Consider the following 14,348-nt stretch of genomic DNA (forward strand, 5'->3'; position numbering starts at 1 on the left):
GATGGACCTCTGGATTCCAGAAAGTCCCAATTAGGATTGTATCCTGAGAAAAATCATCTAGATCAACTGATTTTCAGCAAAAGCCAATGTAGTCTTATCACGCTTCAAGTTCCCTTACTTAAATACTATAATAGAAAGTTAATTAAGCATGATATGCAGTATATAACACGAGTATGAAAATTAAAGGGCTAAGATAAATAGTGCAAGAAGTAGGAGATTCACACATTTTTTATTTAATGATTCTTACATGATGCCATATAATAATGCATGAAGTCAGTTGATGACTGGAGGACAGTAAGTTTTTTTCGGGATTTAATTAATTAGATGTAGGTTCTCTCATGTGTTATTCAAATTAGTTTAATTATGTGTATCAGATTTGTTCATAAGACCTTTTTCTTTTAAATTGTGTTATAGATAAGTGTTCTGACCCCCCCCCTCTTCATACACCAAACACGCCGAGACAAAGATACTGCACGATGATTTATTAACACACAGACAAGACCTTGGCAGCAATCCAGCACAGACAAGACCTTGGCAACAATCCAGCCTGCAAAGAGGACAAGACCCGATAGCTTCTCCAGCTCTGGTAAATATGTTGATTCCTGCAAACAGCTTGTGGAAAGTCCCTCCTTAAATACAGTCTTGAGAGGAGCCTAATTACAACCACCTGAGTTCAATTATCTCCTGTAACTGCATAGCTGTTCTTTACGTCTATTAGCCCTTCGTTGCTGGGCATCCAGGACCACCTCCCTTGTCTCCTCCCCACTGCTCCAAGGCATGACTTCAGGAGCACACTCCCTTGTCTCCTCCCCCCTGCTCCAAGGCATGATGTCAGGAGCACACTCCCTTTGGCTTTCACCACTGCTCCATGCCTCTGGCACCTCCTGGTGGCCAATCAGCCTCTCTGATCCCTGCTCGGAGTCGGAACCCTGTCCAGGGTCCTCCACATCTTCCAGAACCGACTCATAAGGCCCCTCACTGTCGGAGTCTGGTTGCAGCTCCAATGGCTCCTGCTGGCCCACAACAGTTAAGGTATATTAGTTAAGTTAAGTTAAATTAAGTTAAGTTAAGTTAGGGCCACCTAATGAGAAGGAAGTACTCACTGGAGAAGAGCCTAATGCTGGAACAATTGAGGGCAAAAGAAGAAGGGGATAACAGAGAATGAGGTGGCTGGATGGAGTCACCAAAGCAGTAGGTGGATGGAAGAGAAAAAGGAAGGCCTGGAGGAACGTAGTCCATGGGGTCACGATGGGTCGGATACGACTTTGCAACTAACAACAACAATATAATTTTACGATATTATTGGTTTATAGCCTTGGAATTGAAGTAACACTGAATTCTCTGGTAAAATTCTTCTGATTATGCTTAGTTTGCATATGATCTATGACAAAAGGACATTCTCCACTACTGGATACTGACAGAGAGTCTTCTCATCAAAATGAAGGAGGCATTTTGAATGGCCAAGTGTGTCTGTAGAACTGTGGAGATTGAACTGCTCTGTGATGAAGTAACATTAAGCTTTGAGGTTGGGGGCTTAAGAGGAAGAATCATATTTTTTTTTAATTGCCACATTATAATATCAAAAGAGAGAATGGATCATATATCATTTCATGCCTGGGGCCAGCAAAGCAGCATAGGCTTTGTAGTAGTAATAAAAATACGATCAGATTAGCTTTGATTCCTGGTAATAACATGGACATTGCCATGCAGTTTTCTTAAATAATAATACAAAAAGAGATTGCCAATACCAATTCTTTGTTCCAGAGCTTCTTTTTTTTCTTTTACTTCCAGTCTAAGATTTAATAGGTGAACATTGCTTGTTCATCTAAATGTAGAAACCAAAATGAATAATTCCTGACAACTAAGACATGAACAGACAATTCATTGGAGCTATGAAATACATTGGCAATATTGCTGGAACATGTGGGATGAAATTTTGCCTATTATGAGAGTTGGCGGCAGAAATTCTACTCTTTCTATAAGTCCCAATTTAGTTTGCTGCCATGAAGGTTGATTCATTACCTACTTCCCTGCTGCACTCAGCCTGAATCATCCTCCCCGTTCCTGAAGAAGTAAGGATGCAGATGAAGCCATGAAATCCCTGGACAAGGACATTCTACCTTTATCCTTTCACGGATGAGTTGATCTCTGTGGTGGAGGTGCACACCTGAGGTTGAGACAGTCACGTTTTGGGACTAAGTTATTGTTCAGTGGAGTTTAGCTACTACATTGTAAACTTGTACTCTTTCTACTGTCTAAGAGCAAGAAGAGGTATTGAAATTATTTGATTCAGTCATTCTTTTGAATCAAGTGCTTCTAGGAAATATATGTATATAAATTGATTTATTATTGCAATATTTGCATATGAGCTCAGTCTGGATTATTTTAAAATTACAACATAAATACATAAATATTTGTATATCGTATGTTTTTAATCTGTGCATGTATATACTTTATGTTCAATTTTCCTAATCTTGAGATGGATTTGTTGAAGTCTTGCAAAATTTGGTGATGATGTGACACTTCAACTAATTTAGTTCTATTTTATTTATCTATTTATTTGTATCCCACCTTCATTATTTTTTACAAACAACTCAAGGCAGTGAATTTATCCAACACACCTTTCTCCTCTTATATTCCCCAAAAAACTACCCTTTGGGGTTGAGTGCTAAGAGAGGCCCAAGGTCATCCAGCTGGGTTTCATGGCTAAGGCAGGACTTGAACTCAAATTCTCTTGCTTTCTAGCCTAGTGCCATAACCACTAGACCAGTGGTTCCCAACGTGGGGGCCACGCCCCACAAGGGCGCAATTTGATTTTTAATGGGGGCAATTTGAACCTTAGTTAATGGCCTTTTAGGCTTCCTCTGTGTGTGTTGAGTTCACTGTTTGAGTAAAGTAAGAATTATATGTCATGGGGAGGGGGGGCATCAGGATTTTAGAGACGCTTAGGTGCTGCATGGGCAAAAAAAGGTTGGGAACCACTGTACTAGACCAAACTGGCTATCTTTTCATGTTTTTTTTTCAAATCTCCAGTGTTCAAACTGTTCTTTCAATTGAATTGCCTTGATTCCGGTCCCACGGTTCAACATTACACAGTAGGAACTTGTACCTGGAAAGATTGCTGGCCTCTGACAGATGAGGTCTGTTCCAGTTTTGATTGCAATCCTTTAGACACTTGTTGATTGAAAAAAGAGCTTCTGCCACAATAGTAATTTTTTAAAAAAATCATCTATACAGGTATGAGGACATTACAAATAATAAAACTCTGAACTCCTGGAAATTTTAAACTAAGTTTAAAAGATGAATTGCACTTCATTGTGGAGCTTACACTTAAAAAAAATTTTTTTTTACTCTTTTACATTAATGTGATGTAGGAGCCATGGTGGCCCAGTGGTTAGAATGCAGTATTGGAAGATAACTCTGCCCACAGCCCGGCGTTCAATCCTGATCAGCTCAAGGTTAACTCAGCCTTCCATCCTTCTGAGGTGGGTACAATGAGGATCCATATTGTTGGGAGCAATATCCTCTCACTGTAAACTGCTTGGAGAGGACTGTAAAGCATTGTGAAGCGGTATATAAATCTAAACACTGTTGCTATTTTGATGAAAATATGTTCATTAAGAAGAAACACATACTTTTTATGGTGAAACATACATACTACATCATAAATACACAGCAACTTTTCTCACTCAACAGTAAAGAAAAGGGGGAGAGGGAACGGAGGATCCTTTAGATTCACAGGCTTATTTGATACAGCTTTGAGGCCAGCAGCATGCAATATATCTAATAATCTACGATTGTGGAGTATTTTGGTTATAGAAAACAAAGTATAGTTTGTCTTAAGTCAGTGATATAGAAAAAAACAAATAGTTTTTTTAAAAAACAATGAGCTATGGATATTTTGCTCTATTATGTTTTATGTAACTAATCAGTGGATTAGTAACAATTTGAAAATGAATAGATTCTGCCTAATTTGCATATTATAGCTAGAAAGCAAACATTTTTGGCTGGGATATTAAGACTAAATATTTGACTAAATCTCTAATCTAAATTGACATTCTTAAACAAATAAAGTCACTTTAGATGACCGAATTGACTCCTTTGAATCAATTTGGTGCTTCTATGCATACAAAGAAATGGCGTATCAGAAATTGGAATTGACTTGATTTAATTCAAACATTCAACCTGAATTTAATCAATTTTCCATATCAGTTTGAATTATTGAATCAGATTCATTTTCTGACATTATTTGAATTACCACATTGAATGTGATTTGTTTTCCAGTTGCTGATTCAACAGTTTTCAGTTGAGTTTGCACTGATTTGTACTGGCCTATGAAATGGGGGATCAGTGGAAAACTGTTTCTATTTAAACTCCTGGATTCTCTCAATCCAAAGATTATTGAGAAAATGCCAGTCTCCTGGCCTCTATATTTTCACTCAAAAGACCAGAACTGACACCCCTCCCCCATCTTGGTATCTATTGTCACGATGATACTAATCTTCCTGAACTAATGGAATATCCAGAATGGCATGCTTTGGAAAGAAATCTTCTTGGAAAGAAATCTCAGAAGCAAAATCTCTTTCACAAAATTGAATGAACACTACCAAGAGGTAAAAAAAAAAAAAAAAAAACAACAACAACAACAACAACAGATTTCTCCACACAACTTACGTTGTGCATCAAAACAGGTCAAATCATCTGCAGGCAGGCTTCCTTCAGACATTGGACTATAGTTAGGAAATGGAGAATAATACTAAACCCCAACCACCAGCCACTTGGCTGCCCAAGTAAGTATCCAGTAATGCAGTGTTTCTCAATCTGGGCAAGGTTAAGATGGGTGGACTTCAACTCCCAGAATTCCCCAGCCAGCTTTGCTTTGAGTTGAAGTCCACCCATCTTAAACCTGCCCAGGTTGAGAAACACTGCAGCAGGGGTGGGTTCCTGCCAGTTCTAACCTCTTCTATAGAAGAGGTTCCATAAATATACAGTGCCATTTAGAACCGGTTCCAGCTCACTCCCCCCGCCCGTCCACACATCATCAAGATGAAGAGCGAGAGGAGGAATTCTGGGAGTTGAAGTCCACAAGTCTTAAAGCTGTCAAGTTTTAACACCCCTGGGTTTTTTTCTAAAGGCTTAGGGGTGCAAGGGTCTTGTAACTTGACAGCTTTAAGACTTGCGTGCTTCAAATGCCAGAGTTTCTGAGCCAACATTTTGGTTGCTAAGCAAGAGCGCTGTTAAGTGAGTTTCACCACATTTTACAAGTTGGCCATGCCCACCCAGTCACATGACTGTCAAGCCACTCCCACCTGGTCACATGGCTGGCAAACCACTCCCACCCGGTCACATTGCCGGCAAGCCATTCCCACAAAGCAGGCCACACCTACAGAAGAGGTTCTAAAAAATTTTGAAACCCACTACTGCACTGCAGTAATACATCACCTGAATTGAAAATATCAGCAACATGCTTTACCCAGTAGTTCCCAAGCCAGAAAAGAGAAAGAGGCTGTATAAATGGAAAAACAGAAGGATCTAAGAAAAAGGGAGATAAAATTATGCAGGAGCGGAAAGAAAATTGGGGGGGGGGGAACAATAATGAGGACTTGTGGAAAGAATAGAAAATGTGACCAAAAAGAGGTTTGTAAAAAAGGGACCAACTTGGCCATCGACTGATTGTGGAAAAGAAAAAAAGCAGACTTCTACACACTTTAGCTTTCCGTTTACTGTTTTGTGTTAGCAATATGTAAATGTATGCTGTTTCCCTTTCTAGACTTTTAGACAATGAAATTCTTTGACGCCGAGAAAGAGCCATCATCTTCCAACATTTTGACTTCACATTAGAAGAAATGTGAGAGAAATTCCTGTAATTGTATTCATCTTCCTACTCTATCTGCATATTTTACACCTGGTAAAATAAACCAAGCCGATCCCCCTTTCCTCTTATGCTCTATTTTACACCCAGCCTTTCGCACAACCGCTCAAAAGCCCTTTTGATGGTTAAGGTGACCAACCGTCCTCCTTTAGGGAGGACAGTCCTTCTTTTGTAAGTTCTGTCCTCCCTCGAAAAGTGTCCTCCTACATGTCCTCCTTTTTGATATTTGAAGGCTAATCTGTAGTGCGTTATGTGATGTATTTTATTAAACAGTTTTTAATGGTTTTTTTTACTTCATCGCAAGTATATTGAACAGATATTGAATCTTGTGTTGAATTTTTATCTAAAGAAATGCTAGACATTAAAATAGACGACAATTGTCTCTTTGAAGAAATTAGAAGACTGAATGTATATTTAAATTCTGAAAAATTAATACAATGGGAAAATCAACATGTTAAAATTGATAAAAGATGGGTGGATATTTTCAGCCATTTCAAAAATGAACATATTCCATGTGAACATTTATTTATACTTGTTCAATTTACGTTGTGCTGCCCTGGAACTAATGCAGCAGTTGAAAGAGTTTTTTTCAATTGCCAATGATTTTTCGACAAGTGAGAAATTGAGATTGAATGTTGATACTCTAGCTGCAGCACTTACCGTAAAATTCAATATGAAGGATATTTCTTGTTCAGATATTTCCAATATATTGTTAGAAGATGATACATTGACAAAAATATTAATTCAATGGAAAAGTACTCATTTGAATAATAATTAACAGGCATGTAAGCATAATTACAATATAAAATGTTGCAAATGTTTTTATTATGCATATATCATATTTTAGTGTATTATTGTTGCAATGAATAAAATATTTCTTTTATTTACGATATATTTTTTCCAATTTATTTGTCCTCCTTTTCATTGTAAAAAAGTTGGTCACCTTAGCATTTTGGACAATAGAACGTGTTTTGTCCTCCTTTTCATTGTAAAAAAGTTGGTCACCTTATTGATGGTGGCTTTCAGTTTTTCTACATGTTACTTGGGATTTCTCCTAGACTTTGCTGACTCGAACTTCTGAGAAGCCATCCACAAGCCTTTTCTCTTTTCTTTCCCAACATTTCTTGAACCTTTCCCTGCTTTCTGCTTTCGGTCTTAGAATGGTGCACTTTTAATTTTAGAATGGATATTCAGAAGACCTCAAATGCAGACCGTAAAATGCCCTTTCATTCATCCCCATTCATGGGAATAGCCTGGAGAGTTGAGATAACAAGAGTTGAGATAATTAGAAGTTTGGATAAATGGGAGTTCTCTATCCAAAGATTTACGCTGACAAGAGAGACACCCAGTGGATTTGGATAATGAGCAGCTTCAGATATTAGTAGTTTTATAGCATTTTAAATGTGCCAACTATTTCATGGCTCTCGGCCAAGTTGACTCACGTTGTACCAGAACAGAGCAAGGATGATGTGCTCCCAGTATTCTACTTTTCCAATTCCTATAATCACTGACTTGCTGCAAAGCAGTGTGCTGCAAAACTAATAGCCAAATCTGCTCAGCCTTACTGCTTGTTGTAATGTTGAGCTAACACATCCAGGATCAAGTTTTTCCTTCACGCTTGCCTTTTTTTCTCTTCATTTCTACAGCTTCCCATTTTTTTTCTTTTCGAATGCAAAATACTAAGATAGTTGACAGAAGCAGCCTGAAAGACAAGGCCAAGAGAGGCTTTGTGAAGCACATTCGCATCTCCTGAACACCCTTTCCCAAAGTGTGACAGCAGCTGCATTTTTGGGGGGAAAGGCTGTGCAGTTGCTTTGAAGTCTGTTCCCAGCTGCAATTGCTTGGGCATGTCACAGCCAGGATTCATTGTTAATACAAACATAGTTGGTGCTATGCAAAACATTTACTACCGGTTCTGTGGGCGTGGCTTGCTAGGCGTGGCATGATTTGGTGGGCATGGCAGGGGAAGGATACTGTAAAATCCCCATTCCCTCCCCACTCCAGGGGAAGGTTACTGCAAAATCCACATTCCCTCCCAATCAGCTGGGACTCAGGAGGCAGAGAATAGATGGGGGCAGGGCCAGTCAAAGGAGGTATTTACTGGTTCATCAGACTACTCAAAATTTCCACTACCGGTTCTCCAGAACTGTTCAGAACCTGCTGAATGCCACCTCTTCTTCACATGCATGTATAGACATTCATGGAAAACACTTGAAGCAACTCGCCAAAACTTAGAAGTACAAGGCTGATTCAACACTTCCAAAAGGGAATTTTCCCTCGTGCTAACAGACGTTCTGAAACACCCTTTCCATGCTTTGTACAACCACAGTTTAAAACTTGCAAAGGCAGGAGAGAAATCATGGTGTGATCCCCTCCCAACCCCCCTCTTTGTTTGATTAGATTCTAATCAAAGAGGCTTTATACCTTTGTGTTCACGCTTTTTATACAATGAAATTTGTGCACATTTTTAAATTGGAGAACTGCATCCAGAAGCTAGTTGTGAAAAAAAAAACAGAAACCAACTGCATTCGCACGTACATTGGAGAAGTATGAATTAAGTTGTTTTGTATTAAAATGAGAATTTTACCATTTTTTTCTCATGTCCCTGTCTATGTGCTACGCTACCTGTTTCATCAGAGAATTACAAAGTCAGGTTTCAGTCACATGTGAAAGGAAAGTGTCTGAGTAAATGAATAGTCAGGAATCACTAGTCTGTCAAAGAATGGGAAATATCTTAAAATAGCAATGCAACGAGTTAATCAGAAGTCAGTTTAAGATCTAACTAAGAATAAAAAAATACAGCTTGTGACATGCAGATGTTTAATGCCAAAATCAGAATAGTTATCTCCAACAACCTTACAAATGAACATTAAATCCTGATTGACTAGACTAGAAGAATTAGAAAAAATACTGCTGTGTTCTCTTTTCTAGGACTGAAAAGATTTCTGTCTTCTCATACAGTGTTATCGGAGAGATAAGCATCCCTTAATCAAAAACTGCTCACAGCTTTGGCTGGAGCATGAAATGTTTAATTCAGCACAATTAGACTTCTCTTCAGCAACAGGTTATGCATCTGTTACACACCTTGACTTCAAAGTATCAGAAATCTATGCTATCTACCAAGATTGAGGTAGTAATGCCAAGAGGAGAATTGCTTTGATTTTTTCCTTCCCAGGAAGGAACAACACAGATCAAAGTCAATATGAGTTATGTGACTCAGAGCCATTGCAGTTGTAGGGCTGACACTTCAAAAATGAAAATAGTGATCCAAAGAAAAGCTTCTTGATAATGTTCTATGACAGCTTGATAATGTTCTATGACAGCTTCTTGATAATGTTCTATGCTGGCTGGGGAATTCTGGGAGTTGAAGTCCACAAGTCTTAAAGTTCCCAAGTTTGGACACCCCTGTTCTATGATATGTGAGCCTAGAAGAGGGCTGAGCCCAGAAGAGGGGTCAAAGGTGTCATCAGTCAAAAGTCCCTTCATGCATGCAAAAGATCTAAGTCCAGTCTCCCTTGAGTTCCTTTCTTAACTCCTGCTATTTTCCCTTGACTGTTAGTAGTTCAGATTCTTATAGAAACTTAAAGTGCCTGAATCTTTTGATTTTCCCAGCACTTAACAGTTCTCCTGCAAACATTAATGGCAGATATTCTGTGGATGTGTAAGCATTGAGGACATATTTAATATTATTTCAGAACTTCTAAGATTTGCATTAGTTATAATGCAGTACTACATATTCCAGGAGACACTGCAGCAGACAAGAAGAAGAAGGATTTAGGGAAGGAATGGAGATGGAGACAAAAGGAGAAGGGCAAGAATTTTATGTATAAAACTGTTACGAAACAAATGCAGTCGAAAATTCAAATTACCTCTTACTCTCGAATCTGTTTCAAGAAAAAAACCTAACAATAGTAGTCAACTAACACTGAACAGGAAAAAAAACTGGTAACATCTAATAGCAATTGATGGTTTTAATTGTTTTTTACAATAATATGTATATTATTGTTTTTGAAGTTAATGTATTATTATTTGAATGTTTATTTTTGATTATTTTATTTTAGATATTATTCACTGTATGCCATGGGAATTGATCCTAATTTTGGCAGTGTAGATATTTCATAAGCAAACAAATAAATTATTCAGGAAAAATGATGTCCCAATGTCATTTCTTTGCTTCAACTCTAGATTTGCCTTCAAGGATTTTTCATCACTTTGAGTTTTGTCTCTGTTCTGGTCCCCATTAGAACTGGATTCCTGAGCATCTGGTATTAGTTGGGTGATAATGATCATTTTGGGGAGTAGAGGCCATTGTTTTAAACATTGTGATGCTAAAGGTACACTGTAATTTCATATTAATTTATTGTCTATTGTCCAGCAATGTTTCCAATAAAAATAATTGTTCTCTTCGTATCAAAGATTTTAGTTTCTTTGTTTATAAACCTCAAACCTTGGAAAAAAGGCTATTTTTTCCCCTTCAGATCAAACAATGTAGCTCAAATATTTGGTATACTGGATATCGAGGTAAATGTGTTAATTGAAATTATGCTCAATTTGCAAAGGGAAAAAAACCCCAGTTAAAAATCCACATCTCAGAGACTGCATTGCTGACGTTCTCTCTGTCACACTTCACAGAGCAATGAAAATCATGGATACAGATTTTTAAAATAATAATAAATAAATAAGAAACTGAGAGCAAAGTGATAGACTTCCGTTGCCATAGTGAAAAGTGAAATAAAAGCTAGGGGGAAAACAAGCAACGAGACAAACATCTGGGAAAATGAAGATATCCTTTGAAGGTGAAATAGAATTTTCTTCCACCCCCTGGCAATTATGGCCTTATAGCAGATCCTGGCATTTACTGACCACTTCTGAGTATTAGGCAGACCATAATTGCACCTAACAACATTTTGAGGCACAGTGAATGAAATGACTACCTGGCCCATTTTCATTTCCATAATAATGTGTCTTATTTCTCAGGAGAGTCCTTATTTTTTTCACTGACTTAAGACAAACTATACTTTGTTTTTTATAAGCAAAATACACCACACTTGTAGATTATTAAATATATTACATGCTGCTCAGTGGTGGGTTTCGAATTTTTTTAGAACCTCTTCTGTAGGTGTGGCCTGCTTTGTGGGAGTGGCTTGCCAGCCATGTGACCGGGTGGGAGTGGCTTGCCAGCCATGTGACCGAGTTGGAGTGGCTTGGCAGTCATGTGGCTGGGTGAGCGTGGCCAATTTGTAACGTGGTGAAACTCACTTAACAACGCTCTTGCTTAGCAACCAAAATGTTGGCTCACAAACTTTGGCATTTGAAGCATGCAAGTCTTAAAGCTGACAAGTTACCTTTGCACCCCTAACTCTTTAGAAAAAAAAACCCAGGGTGTTCAAACTTGACAGCTTTAAGACTTGTGGACTTCAACTCCCAGAATTCCTCCTCCAGTCATGTTGGCTCAGGAACTCTGGCATTTGAAGTGTGCAAGTCTTAAAGCTTTCAAGTTACAAGACCCTTGCACCCCTAACCCTTTAGAAAAAAACCCCAGGGGTGTTCAAACTTGACAGCTTTAAGACTTGTGGACTTCAACTCCCAGAATTCCTCCTCTCGCTCTTCAACTTGATGATGTGCGGACGGGTGGGGGGAGTGAACTGGAACCGGTTCTAAACGGCACTGTATATTTGTGGAACCTCTTCTATAGAAGAGGTTAGAACTGGCAGGAACCCATCCCTGATGCTGCTGGCCTCAAAGCTGTATCAAATAAGCCTGTGAATCTAAAGGATCCTCCGTTCCCTCTCCCCCTTTTCTTTACTGTTGAGTGAGAAAAGTTGCTGTGTATTTATGATGTAGTGTGTATGTTTCACCATAAAAAGTATGTGTTTCTCCTTAATGAACACATTTTCATCAAAATAGTAACAGTGCATAGACTTATATACCGCTTCTTTACAGCCCTCTCTAAGCAGTTTACAGTGTCAGCATATTGACCCCAACAACCTGGGTCCCCATTTTGCCAACCTTGGTAGGATGGAAGGCTGAATCAACCTTGAGCCGGTCAGGATCGAACTGCTGGCAGTGAGCAGAGTTAGCCTGCAATGCTGCATTCTAATCACTGTGTCATTTTGGCTCGTACTGTATGTACTATTTGAGGTTCATTTTAGTAGACCTGCCTTTACAAGAAGGGTACACAAGCAGAGAAACAACAACAACAACAAAACAAAAACCAGCTAGCTTCATTTGTGTACTGCTTTTCCTTCAAGATTGGATTGTATTTTGATTTCTCAAGCAAAAAGTATTATCCTACCACTAAATTGGCTGTAACTGCTGGGTTACCTAGGAACACAAGCAGATTCTTGCCCCAAGACAAAACTAACACGAACATTTGCCTCAGGCTTTTAGCCTAATATTAAAGTCATATAGTAAAATGCCATGTACTGTGTGAGCTTCAGCAACAATGATTTCTTATCTTCTCCACAAACTTACAAATATCTCCTGTACTGCGCTTTCTAACCCATTATCTGGTTAAAATAAGAATTTAGTTTTCCAGCTCAGAACTGAGATAATAATTGGGGGCTTACATCTGATTCTCTTTTTTTTAAAGGGCAACATTAAGAGGTTTTTGTTTTGTTTTTTAAAGAAAAGAGGTCCTTGTTAATTGGAAGTTTGAAAACAGTCAGTGTGATTAGGAAAAAGACATAATGGACTCAAATGGCAATTGTTCTCATTAATATGAATTATTTACTGCTGGGTAATAATTGAGACCTCATCAACTGCAGAAAGCTGCATTGTATTCATCTCCCTTTGGATGTCAACTGATTGATTTTAATGTGGTGACAATCCTGGATGGAAATATTGGGACTGCAGAATGCTTGTCTACTGAACATTAGATTGTGTTTTACATCAAAGCTATCACAGATGCAATAATGGCATGAAAATCAGGGAAAGTACTTATTCCAGGGTTGATTTAGGAGCTGAAGTAGAAAAAAATTCAGCTATTTAGTTTCTTGTTCTGTCAAAGTCCCATAGATTACTATACAGGTAGTCCTCAACACCACAGTTGAGCCCAAAATTTATGTTGCTGAGAAATTTGTTAAGAAATTTAGAAGAAGAGGAAGCTGAGGGGCTTTTTAGCAAAATGTTTTATACTGTTTTTAGGGGGTTCTGGGAAGGGGGGGGGATAACCAGGCCAGGAGGGAAGCCAGTGCCACACGAACAGGTGAGTCCAGGAGGGAAGTGAGCGGAGTGGAGGGGGAGAGGGAACAAACTATTCCAGTAGAGGGTTGTTTTATTACAACGGTCGCGGGGAGGGGGGGATGCGAGGACAAGAGAAGATCACAAGGTCGGTTGGGAGACTGTGGCTGCTGGCTACGCCCGGTCGTTTGTACCAACCCCCGCAACCTAGGTGGTCGGGATCTACAGAGACAGGGCCTGCGGCTGATGCTTTGCAATGCAAGGTCCGTGACCAACAAGGCCCCCCTCATTAATGAGTTGATCTCTGAGGGGGAGCTGGACCTTGCAGGAATAACAGAGACCTGGTTGGGTCATGAGGGTGGTTTGCCCCTCGTGGAAATGTGCCCACCAGGTTTCCATGCATTTCATCAGCCTCGGGCCCTGGGTAAGGCTGGAGGGGTGGCGGTGGTTATACGGGATGGTCTAGAGCCGAGGGAGTTCACTGTTTCTCAGATACCCGGGTGTGAGTCACTTGGTGTGAAATGGGGCCCAGGGAGGCAGTGGGGTCTGCTGATTGTATACTTGGCTCCTCGCTATACGTCAGCAGCCCTGCCCGAGCTCCTCGAGCTGATCTCGGAGACGGCGGTGGAGATCCCCAAACTTTTGGTTATGGGGGATTTCAACCTGCCGTCGACGGGAGCAGCTTCCGAGGTGGCTCGGGAGTTCATGGCTTCCATGACAGCCATGGGCCTGACCCAACTAATTCAGGGCCCCACACATGAAGGTGGCCACACACTGGACCTTGTTTTTGTATCTGAGCAGTGGACGAGTGATCTGGGAATAGGGGACTTAGACATTACTCCCCTGTCATGGTCAGATCACTCTTGTCTCCGGCTAGACTTCCCTGGCGCTACCCCCCACCGCGAGGAGGCGGAACCAGTTTGTCCAAGCTGGTACCGCCCCAAGCATCTGATGGAACCAGTTAGGTTCCAGTCGGAGCTTGGGCCGCTACCTGTAGCCCTGACCCGCGCTCGGTCGGAGGACCTAGTGGCCGCCTGGAATAGGGCGACGGCTGGGGCCTTGGACTGGGTTGCGCCTTTGCAACCTCTCCTATGGCAGCGACCCACCCGGGCTCCTTGGTATACCGAGGAGCTGAGGGTGATGAAGCGCCAGAGGAGACGTCTAGAGAGCAGGTGGAGGTCCTCACGCTCCGAGTCTGACCGAACACAGGTAAGAGCCTATTTACGGACTTACCTTGTGGCATTGAGAGCGGCCAAACGTAGACATTGTGCCGCTCTTATTGCGTCTGCGGATA

At 40.2% G+C, this 14,348-nt stretch overlaps 1 long non-coding RNA gene across 1 annotated transcript; it reads left to right on the forward strand.

Moving 5' to 3' along the window:
• The first annotated feature begins 3,409 nt into the window (after window positions 1-3,409).
• On the forward strand, window positions 3,410-9,799 carry LOC309383689. The gene is made up of 3 exons (XR_014173899.1): window positions 3,410-3,485; window positions 5,771-5,848; window positions 9,615-9,799. It is a non-coding gene; the product is annotated as an uncharacterized lncRNA (long non-coding RNA).
• The last annotated feature ends 4,549 nt before the right edge of the window (window positions 9,800-14,348 follow it).

This window comes from Natrix helvetica, assembly GCF_964273705.1.
Source record: "Natrix helvetica genome assembly, chromosome: 1".
Taxonomy (NCBI): Eukaryota; Metazoa; Chordata; class Lepidosauria; order Squamata; family Natricidae; genus Natrix; species Natrix helvetica.